The sequence below is a fragment of the Canis lupus genome, chromosome 7 (genome assembly GCF_003254725.2).
Source record: "Canis lupus dingo isolate Sandy chromosome 7, ASM325472v2, whole genome shotgun sequence".
Lineage (NCBI taxonomy): Eukaryota > Metazoa > Chordata > Mammalia > Carnivora > Canidae > Canis > Canis lupus.
Window position 1 is genome coordinate 76,221,794 of NC_064249.1, and position 11,471 is coordinate 76,233,264.

The 11,471-nt window shown below is 47.7% G+C and overlaps 1 long non-coding RNA gene across 1 annotated transcript in view; it reads left to right on the plus strand.

Annotated features, from left to right (window-relative positions):
- The first annotated feature begins 367 nt into the window (after nucleotides 1-367).
- LOC112648086 (uncharacterized) overlaps nucleotides 368-11,471 on the plus strand; it is a 30,793-nt gene continuing 19,689 nt past the window's right edge. The window contains exons 1-2 of the long non-coding RNA XR_007412189.1: nucleotides 368-3,544; nucleotides 10,275-10,419. This is a non-coding gene — a long non-coding RNA (uncharacterized LOC112648086). The remainder of the gene's footprint in view (nucleotides 3,545-10,274; nucleotides 10,420-11,471) is intronic.

Below are 11,471 nucleotides of genomic sequence, written 5' to 3' on the forward strand. Positions count from 1 at the left end.
CAAATAAATATTAATAGGTACATGAGCAAAATCACTCAACAAATATTACTCTGTTTGCTCTTATTGAAATTTTCCTGTCCTACTCTTCATCTCTGTTAATTGGTATTAGCCAGGACTTCATTAGTACTTTTTAAACCGAACAGGTGTAATATTACTAAGTTCATGAAAATGTTCTTTAATCATGGGCATTGTTTTCTCCCTCTATCCATGCCTAATTTAGAGGGATTGAACATACCCTGCTGCATATTATTAGGCCAAAGCACACGAATGACTTAAAGATATGCTCTGAGAGGGCACCTGGGTGGCTTGGTCAGTTAAGCGTCTGCCTTCAGCTCAGGTCATGATCTCAGGGTCCTGGGATCAAGTCCGGTATCAGGCTCCCTGCTCAGTGGGGAGTCTGCTTCTCCTCCCTCTGCCTGCTGCTCCCCCTGCTTGTGCTGTCTTCATGCTTTGTCTCTTTCTTTGTCAAAAATCTTTTATGTTTTTTAAGATCTTATTTATTTATTCATGAGAGACATAGAAAAAGAGGCAGAGACACAGGCAAAGGGAGAAGTAGGCTCCCATGGGGAGCCTGATGCCGGACTTCATCCTGGGACCCTAGAATAAGCCAAAGACTGGGCTCAACCACTGAGCCATCTAGGCATCTCTCTCTCTCTCTCTCTCTCTCTCTTTTTAAAGTAAAGACCCCCTTTGAGAAATATGTGAGCACATGGAGATCCATTCAGCTACCTGCCCTCTAGGGTATCTTGGGTGACTCTCAGGCTGCAACTTCTCCAGGTATCAGAGCCCAACCATGAGGTTGTTTTATTGCTTGAAGCTGAGGCACAGTTTGGCTTTGATTTCCCAGGGGTGATGGAGAGATGGCCATTGGGAAAGAAACAAATGTGAAACAAACATGGTTTGAGTTGCACTCTTCAAACCTTAGAACTCCTACACAGAAACCTTGCCTTTCCTCTTGAAGCCCTTCTTCAGCTCTTTCTAGAACCTGGGCTTCCAAGTTCAAGAAGTGGAACATCTTCCCGTTTATTCTTTTCACTGAAGACCTTGGTGGTGAGAATAGTCAGCACTGCTGTAGCTTATTGCACAGACAGCTTTCAGAAGTCCCCTTGCCTGCTGAGGATTTCTGTTCAGAAGGAAACTAGTGTTACACTTTTAGTGTGCTTAGGTTCAATCCTGATGCCAGCAGCTCCTTTTAACTGTGCTGTTAGCAAATGTTTCTTGGAATTTGATTGAATATGATTTTTAATTAAGGAGTCTTTATAAATGTTGCTGGGCAGAGTGATACCTCCCAGAACCATGCAGAGAAATGTTTTTAGCTTCAGGGCCAAAGCCAAGCATGCTAAATGAACTCATGATTGAACTGTCATGCTTAGAGCATTGTAGAATTAGCAACACATGTTTTGCTATATCCCCAGATTTAAGAAGTGGTTTTGTACCTGACTTGCATCTTCCAACATCTTCAACAGCTTCCTCAGTCTCTGAACGTTTTGTTTTTATCTTTGTGTCTTTGTCCCATGCTCACCTCCGCAGGAGCCTCTTAGCTCAAGGTCCATATCCATGGCTTATGTGTGCACATACACAGTTGAACACCCCACCAGGAGCCAGGCAATCCTGTCACCTTGCAGACATGTTTAAGAGGGATACCCAGACTTTTATTTTCAGAGCGGAACATTATTTTTAAAAGATTTTATTTATTCATGAGAGACAGAGAGAGAGAGAGAGGCAGAGACACAGAGGGAGAAGCAGGCTCCATGAAGGGAGCCAGATATGGGACTTGACCCCAGGTCTCCAGGATCACATCCTGGGCTGCAGGTGGCGCTAAACCGCTGTGCCACCAGGGCTGCCCTGAACATTAGTTTAAACAGTATAATGTGATAATCCTAACCAATTCTCTTGGCAAACACACTGGGTTGATGTAGCTAGGTTATCAGAGAAGGGTGTAGAAGGCACGAGAAAAAAAGATGAATGTGATGGAGGTATTAAGACTTACCGAGACCTGAGTGCCGTTGAGACCTGAAGACTTCTTACACCACTGGTGTGCGCTCATCCGGTGAATATGGATTGACATGTTACCTTGTGGCTACATGGGATGGTGAGTGCTGGCCCCTGCTCCCCACTTCCTGCATCTCCTCGCATCAGTTGTGTGCCCGTGGATAGCTGCACAAGAAAGAAAATGCAAGGTTCGCCAAATGACCTAGAACTTTAGGGCTGCCAAGAGTTGCTCTGCAGCTGCTGGAAACCCCATCCTGGTCCTCATGACACATACCCAGTTCCAGCCGGCAGTGAGTGTGAGGTTTGGAGGTCCTCTCTAGCCAGGTCAGCTAGGTGATTTTCTGGGCCCTGTGCAAAAGGAAAGTACAGGCCCTTTTCTTCAAAAATAAGAAAAAGGGTGTATTTGTTTCCTCTGTGTCTCTCTCTCTCATTATGTCTGCATTTGCTATTCAGTGTCAGTCCTTTGGGACCAGGCCCTCTTGGGGACTTGGGTGCTGCTTTGCAGCTTGGCACCAGGACACAGGTCTGACGCTGACCCTACCTGCACCCAGGTCACCATCACAGCAGAGGTGGCAGCAGGTTGGTGGGCAGGAGCAGGGAGCCGGTTGCTGACAACCCACCCTGTGAAGATGGGGAGGTGGACCCCATGTGAGAGCCAAGGCTCCAAGGCCCTGGCACATCTTCCACTGACCCATCAGATGTTGCTTACAAAACACAAATCCAAAAACAAGATTATTGAGAAATTGAAGATAACCCCACATGTGGGCCCTGTGAGCATGGACCCTGCTCAGTTACACTGGTCACCTGCCAGAGGCCAAAGGTGTTGAAGCCAAACCCAGGCATGTGGCTGCTGGGAAGCAGGGGCTTCTGCTCAGGTACACATTTCTCCCTCCTGCAGGTGCACACCTGGGAGTCCCTTTTACTCCTTCCCCTGTTGTTACTTCATTCTGGAGGAAGTCCTCAGGGACCCTGGGGATCTTAGTGCCGGAAGTTGGGTGAAGATGGGTCCATACAGCCTGGACATCCTCACATCATTAGCAGGAGTGGACCAAGGCCCTCCAGGCTCTTTACTGCGGAGTAAATAAACACAAATAGCACTTCTTGTGTTAATATCGATCATCTTCTGATCCAGCTTCCTTGAATTATTAAGCTAAGAGACCTCTGGGGGTGAGGAGAGGGACAGGGAGATGTAAGGAAACCGAACTTTACCAGTCCACAGTAGCAAAGCCCTAGACCCAATAGAAATGCCAGGGAAAGTCTCCTGAAAACAGATGTTTATGTTTACCAACAAATCCTTGGGTGATTCCCTCCCAGCTGTGATTCTAGCTTGCCTGTGTCCATGGGTTCCATGTTTGTGATTTGTTTCTCCTTTGCTTTCTCAAGTGCAGGGCACACCTGGCCTCTCTGGGCTGCCCTCTGGAAATGTCCCCAGACTGAGTTTGTGCACACAAGCTGATAACCCACACAGGAGCCGGAGGCTGCCCACTGCAGAGATGCAGGGAGAGAAGCAGGGCAGGGACCATGGCAAATCCATCTGGAAGGAGACATGTGGGTAAGAGATTGGGATCTCCAAGAGTGGGAGGAGAAGCAGAGAGAGAAAACGACCTCAAACCAAGGCTGAGGGAAGCCACCTGCCACGTGGGAGGCAGGAAGCCGGTGGAGCCAAGCCAGACGGATCCACAGCTTTTCCAGGGTGCAGAGGGGAGCTGGAGGTGAGGAGGGTCCTCCTGTGAGGGCCAGCCTCAGGGTTAGCACTCCCATGGAGCCCCTCCTCTCAGACCCTCTCCAGATCTCACCTTGGAACAGAGCTCTGAAGACACCTAATGCTGTTTTCCAGCAGAAAACATTTCTGGAGTGGAATCATTATTCATTGTGTATTTCTTTCCTCCCTCCCTTTTTGGGGCAGGGTTATTTAGGTTTATAGGGACAGCTTCTTCAGGGCTCCAGTGTTAGAATTTTCCAGCCACCAAGTGGCGCCGCAGAGCACTTATAGAGCTGGCCTGGTCAGAGCTGCTGGTGCAGGGTGCCTGGGTCTCTGGGAGCAGTGCCCAGAGCCTAACACAGACTGACTCCAAAGTTAGTCATAGGGACTGGGAGCAAACTATAGCTAGCATGGGTGAACAGGATTCAGAGTTACCAATCAGATAAAAACTTGCAGCTCTGTGTCTGTCTCTGAATCATGCACATCAGCATGCATTGTGCTCTGTATGCAAACCCTTGGTTATATTTATCTTCCTGTTGTTACTCTTAGCATCAAGACATGGCATAACATTATGTAGTGGATGTGACTCAGCCTGGGCCTTCCCGAAGGCTCTGTCTTGAGCTCCTTCTTCCTGCAGATGAGTGGGGGAGCGAGGGAAGAGGGGAGGAGTAAGGAGGTGTTAATAGCATTTGGTCAGAGCAACTCGTATGGACCTGCTCCCCTCATCGTAGGTCACTTAGTTTCCCTGGCTCTTGCCCACTAAATGCTCGTTGTGTCCCCCAAACATTGTGACAAACCAACAGTGTCCTCACACATGTGCAGGTGCCCCACCCAGGGTTGGGCTTATGTCCCTTGTGAGGAACCAAGAGAGTTTTGAGAATACAATATCTCTCTGCCCTACCTTCTGAACACTTAGCTGACATCAGCAATGTGGCTCCAGGCCACACTGTCCTATAGAATACCCACATGGAGCCATTAAAATTTAAAACGAAGTAAAATTCATTTCTTTTGTCACACTAGCCACATCTCAAATGCTCAATAGCCCATGTGTCTAGTGGCTACCAGACTGGGTGGGCACAATAAAGCCTTTCTATCATCCTGGAAAGTCCTGCTGGACACTACTGCCCGTGATTGTTCTTTTGGAGTACACCTGAGCACTGTTTTGGCCAGAGGATCCAGTGCTGGTGGCACATCCACAGATCAATCCTGGTGATCGGTGACATGACTGCTGCAGCCGCCCGGCCATCTCCCCCTGTGTAGCTACAGGTCCAGGTAGAGCCGATCCTGCATCCCTGGAACTGGGTATTCCTGGCTGCTCTGCCTCTGGTCCTTCTGTCCACCCTGTGAGTCTAATATATGCCTGATGCAGAGGCCCCAAGAAACCACTGTTTTTTCAGTCAGACATCACTGGATTCATGCTCTTTCTCCTGAGAGTCACAAAGTCACTTAAATGGGAAGTCCTTGGCTCTTTCTCTTTCTCCCTTCAGATGGGGTTACTGGATCAGGGGAAGGTTGCCCATGTTAGCAACCCAGAGATATTTGCACGTTTCTGACAGAAATACCCTCTTCCCCAACAAAGAATATAGGGGCTTGGTTACACAGAAAGCACCACATAGTGGCAGTGTGGGAACAGGAAGTGTGGACCCTCCTCAGTGAAGGCCTACAAACCTGGGCTTCAGAAACTCTACCACCTGGGGCACCTGGGTGGCTCAGTGGTTGAGTGTCTGCCTTTGGCTCAGGACATGATCCTGGGGTTCTGGAGTCAAGTCCTGCATTGGGCTCCCCGCAGGAAGTCGGCTTCTCCCTCTGCTTATGTTTACCTCTCTCTCTGTGTCTCTCATGAAAAGAAAAGAAAAGAAAGAAAAGAAAAGAAAAGAAAAGAAAAGAAAAGAAAAGAAAAGAAAAGAAAAGAAAAGAAAAGAAAAGGAAGAAGAAAGGAAGGAAGGAAGGAAGGAAGGAAGGAAGGAAGGAAGGAAGGAAGGAAGGAAGGAAGGAAGGGAAAGAAAGAAAGAAAGAAAGAAAGAAAGAAGAAAGAAAAGGAAAGAAGAAAAGAAAGAAAGAAGAAAAGGAAGGAAGGACAGAAAAGAAGAAAAGAAAAGAAAAGAAAAGAAAAGAAAAGAAAAGAAAAGAAAAGAAAAGAAAAGAAATGAAACCCCACCACCCAAACATTGCCTGTGCAGGTGGGCTTCTAAGTTGCTTAAACAAGTGATGATGATTGGGGAACTATTAGCAGAGAGGGGGATTCAAATAAACATCTCCTCGCCCCCAAGAGGAGGAGATGGTCTAAGTAGAATCCTGGAGAAGGTATGAGCCCACCTGCCACTTTTCCATCTCAACTACTTGTTTCTGCAACCCTTCCAGCAGGGAGCATCTCCCAGGCCATGTCTCAGGCCATTTTCTCAAGAGATACTCCTTGAACAATTAGTTCTAAGGAAATAGCTCAATGTTTAAGAAAGTTTAAGAAAGTCTATGTAGTATTTTCTGGAACCTCACTACACACTATCTCAAATTAAAGGCTTGGAGCAGTCCTGGACAGGAAAATAGCTGTGAATTGTGGACCTCAGCATTTTCCTGGATGCCTGTGACCCTGATGACCTTCTCTCACAGACCACATCTTTAGCTGGCAGACGGTCCAAAGACGCAGCTGTGAGCTGCAAGTTTACCTGCAGGTGGCTGGACCCAGCCTGAGCCGTGATGGACTTCTGCACTTGGGTGCCCCTTCCTGACCCTGCTGAGTGCCCACCTGCTGGGGAGCTGCCCAAGGAGCAGGGTTCACCAGTGAGAGAAAGAGCCAGGGGAGGGCCTTGCAGCCGGGCATCTGCTTCCCACCGATGAGCCGGATGGCCAGTGACGATAGGACATCTTACAATCACAAAGGCTTCGTTGGTTTGTGTGTGGGTTTTTGTTTTTGTTTTTGTTTTAATGTCTAACAGTCCTGAGGGGCAGGAAGGACGTTTTTACAATTAGCAGAGAGCCGTTTGCCCTACATCGTTGAGCCAGTGGAGTAGAAATTCAAACCTGAATCTTTTGCTTCTAAGTCTTTGGCACTTGCTCCTTCACCAAACTATTGTTTATGGGGATGGCAGTCGCTGTGATGTTTCTTCTACTACATCCTAGTTCTGCTGCCTTGATTTATGGGGCAAAGTTTCTATTGCTTCAGAATTAAAGAGATAAGGATTTAAGAGTCCTGTGATCTTGGAAAAGTTACTAAACCGCTCCGAGCCTCAACTTTCTTATGGGAATACCTACTTGGGATGGTTGCGGTAAAGATGTGGTAAAATGGAAGAGGGTACAACACAGTCACTCTTCAAGGAATCTGAAAAGAACCCTCCCCAAGAGGGAGTGAGACTAGTGTCTCCTCTCCCCAAGAGGGAGACAGACTAATGTCCTGTCGCCAGGCAGAATGGCATGGCGGTTCCCGGTGAGACCCCTGGCCACTCTCCTGGGGTCAAATCCCAGCTCCCCCAGGCCAGGGAACTCAACCTCTCCGGGCCTCAGCTTCCTTGTCTATAAGTGGGGCTTGTACAAGCTCCCCAGTGCCAGAGAAGCCGTGAGGACTGCAGGAAGAATATGTGCAAACCACTCGGGATGATGCCAGCATGTTTCAGTGAGTGGGAGCAATAGAGTGAGGGGACAGTTAAGGGAAGGACGCAGACATGAGTAAATCTCAACATTTCCAAATAGACTGGTGAAGCGGAGCTGAACTATAGCTTGGCAGGTACAGGACTAAAGGAGCCAGAAAGTTTATGGAGAGGCTAAGACTTCTTTTACCTTTCAAGTTCCTAATTTCTAAAGGAGAACATCTGGCCCCTCAAAGGAACAGACAAGGAACAGACAGCTGGTGTCAACCCCAAAGGCGGGTGGCAAGAGTGAAAATCTCAGGTCTGATCCATGCTAATCGTCTGCCCAGAAATCTTAATTTTTCCTTCTGGACCCAGCTTGCCACCCCCCTCCCCGGGCTGAAGTGTCTCCTTGTGCACACGCCTGGGCCAAGCATCTGTGTCTTAGGATGGCCTACCACATGCAGGCCCTGGGCCGTGCAGACTGATTGCTCTTCCACGGTGATGACCACGAAGGACCCTGCCTCCCTGAGGGCGCCGGTGGGAGGGCTGAGTAGCAGGAGCCCACCAGGCCACATCTCAGCAGGGCAGAGGGCTCCACTGTCCCCCCTAAGGGCACGTCTGGACCACCTCCCAGCCCCTGGGGTGCTCCTGCCCCCTCACCTCCCTTCACCCCTGCTCCCCATGCTGGAGGGCTTTTTTCCCTCTTTTCTCTACTGGGAGCATGTCTTTTCCTGCAGATTGAAAGACCTGGTTTTTCTGATCATTCCCGAGTTTCAGGACCTAGACCAACAGCCTTTCTTCTGAGTTTCAGTCTTTCATGTCCAGCTGCCTGCTTGGTCCCTGTCCTTTCCACATTGCTAGCACACCATGTCTGTAACGGAAACCTGGAGATTCCCACACTGCCCTACAGGGAGGCAGTGGGTCTTGGGCCCCTGCAGAGATGGAGGACTGATCCTTGCTGTGTTACTTCCCTGGCTGGCCCCCCAGCAGGTTCCGCCTACCATGTCCCCAAACCCCATCTGCCCACTCCATCCTGGCCCCACACAGTAGCTAGGCCTCACTCCTGAGCTGATTGTTAGCACTCCCTCCCCTTCCGCTTTGTCGTCCAGAACCTCACTGGGTAGCGTGGACCCAGCCATGGCAGGGCAGTTCCACCTCAGAAATCCCAAAGGCTGCTGATCAGGGCCTTTCTTCTCTCTTGACCTTTTCTCTTCTCCAGAAAGCTGGAGTGTTAAACACTGTAGCAGCACACCACCAAAAACAGGTTTCCGGAAATAAAAGGGACATGCCTTGTTCTTCCTTAAGCCTTTGATAACCTTTGATAACCTCTCCCTGCACGTGGAAGCAAATTCAGCTTCTTAATATGCTTTACAAGGGTTGTCCATGTCTCCGGACTTGTTTTGTGCTGATTGTTTTCAGAAGTCAAGTCAAGTCCCTCTGGCCCAGGTGAGTCAAGTCCCTCTGGACAGGCTTTGTCAGGTGAGCTGCATAAATTCGTGTGTTGTGAGAGTGAACTCCATATATATATATATATGGATTTTTATTTTATTTATTTGATGGAGAGAAAGAGCCAGAGAGCAAGTGGGGAGAACAGCAGAGGGAGAGGGAGAAGCAGGCCCCTGTGGAGCAGGGAGCTCAACTCGGGGCTCCATCCCAGGACTCTGAGATCATGGCCTAAGCCCAAAACAGCCATTTAACTTACTGAGCCACCCAGGCACCCCCACACTTTCTATATTTCATAGAATTTTCCTAACTTTGCTGCCCTGTTCATTCTGATTAAGAAAACAATCCAGACCAACACTGTCTGATTAAAAAAAACATAGAACATGAGTCACATATATAATTTTCAATGTTCTAATAGATTAAAAAGCAAAAAGAAATAGGTAAAATTAATTTTAATAAAATTTTTTCTGTAGCCCAATACACGCTGCTCCAGATCTGACCTGTTCCCACTGGCCCTCGGCTGTATCCCGGTTCACTTCCATACTCCCAGTGCACAGTTACCCTGGCCTGCCCTCAGGCATTTGCCTTTTGTCCTGTGGCATCCAGGGACCCCTTCAGGATCTTTTTTTTTTTTTTTTTTTTTTTCATTTCCCCTTCAGGATCTTATCCCTGGAGACAGGTTCATAGGTCGCTCTGTGTGGATAGCCAGCCCTTCTTCAGGATGGGCGGTTTCCCCACTGCCAGGCCCCATTCTCACACATCCAGGACACTGGAGGCTGTCATCAGGCACTTGCTGCGATCATTCCTTTGTGGCAAAGCTGCAGACTCTGGGGCGGGGGGGTGGTGGGGGTGGCGGGGTGGGTCAGGATAGGCCACGCAAAGTCAGACTCCAGAGTCCACTGGGCTCTTGTATCCTTCTTCATCCTATTTGGGAAACTCTCCATCCACCCAGCTGGGAGGAGCTGGGCAAGACACCTGCAGCTCAGTTCCAGGTTTCCTTGACCCCCGTTTCCGGGTAGAGGGATTTATCCTGTGCTGGGGGCGGTCCTGGAGCAGGTTGGGCCGACACCCGGTGGCATTTTTCATGTATTTTCAGGAATGGCAGCCCAGTTTCCAGCTCCTCTCTTCCCAGAGGTACTGGCTCAGTAGGTGCCCAGGGAGACCTCTGCTGAGACTCCGTGCCAACCGGGGTGCACAGGGCATGGACCGGAAATAGGGTCAGAGATGTTCAAGTATCCACTCAAATCTTATATTCATTCCTCACACACGTCTTCTCACACAAGTCTGTCTGTGGGTATGTGCATGTGTATGTATATACATGTGTGTATACTTGTACCTGTATCCATCTACATTTATCTAAAAGGCAGCAATCACAAAATTTAACCAGTACAGTCTTAATTATTTACTTTACAAACCCATGTACAGCCCTTCCTCTGTGCTGGGCACTGTTTTAAGCTGTTTACAAATATTGCTACATTTAATTTTCAGAACAATTTTATGAAAGAGATACTATCACTGCTTCTGATTTAGACAGGGGGAAACTGAGTCACAGTACTGTTTGGTTCTTGTTTTAGGAAAAAACTGACCTTGATCCATACTCTACTTCCTCCAAAATGTAAAAAGTAACACTTTGTATGTGTAAATAATGCAGGCTAAGAGCTTCCCTAGGATATGGTGCAAGACAACCTCAGTGATTTTCCTGGGTGAGGATATGATAAGGTCTGTGACAGAGTTTCATTACAACTATAATTTCCACTAAGAAGCAAATTATACTTTGATGCAGCAGTTGGAGTAATTTAAGACTATTCTCATTGCTTCCCATGGGCTTTACATGTTCACTCTTACATATCACTGGGAAAGACTGTTTTGTTTTATTTTGTGTGTTTTTTAGAGAGGGAAGGGGAAGTGGGGGAGGGAGAGAGGGAGAGAAGAGAGAATCTTAAGCAGGCTCCACACCCAGCACAGAGCCCCGTGTGGGCCTCGATCTCATGACCCTGAGATCATGACCAGAGCCCAAATCAAGAGTCAGATGCTCAAACTGTCTGAACACCCAGGTACCCCTCCCTGGGAAAAAAGCTTAACAATCAAATTGACAAAAGAAAGTAGGGAATGACCATAAATAATACTGAAATTGTCTGAAGAGTTTGGTGACCAAACAAGTTTGCTCGGTTCTAGAGATTCCCTGGGACCTGGGACTGTCAGGTTTAATATCCTAACAATGCTGGGCAAACCAGGTAATTGGTCTCTCTACTCTTGGCATAAGGCTTCTGACAGTAACGGCTGCAAAGCAGTGCGCATTCAGTATCACTGGGGCTTATTATCTGGAAACTATGTCCCTCGAGCCCTCACTTGGGGCCCCACAATGAAATCAGGCATTCATTCTCTGGGTTAAAAATGGATTTCCTGCCTTGTACAAGATTTTCCTGGCCTTTGCCTCCCCTGAATTAATGTAGCTGCTCTGTATTTTAGACATAATACAATTTAAGAAATTTCTTCTTAATTATTTTAAGCCTCTTGACATGATTGCCCTTTGCTATGCGGCTTTTTTTTTTTTTCAGTATCTGTTTTTTTTTTGTTTTGTTTTGTTTTTTGTTTTTTTTTTTAATGTCTGGCCTGCTTCTTTGTGAGAAGGCGGATCTCACCACATAGAAGGGGATAGCCAATCTGGGAGAATTTAGGTTTCTTTTTTTTTTTTTTAATTCTTCTAAAGCTTTAATTGAAAGCTTTGTAACTTGGCTATCCCAAGAAGAAGCTGCAATTCTCATCTTTCA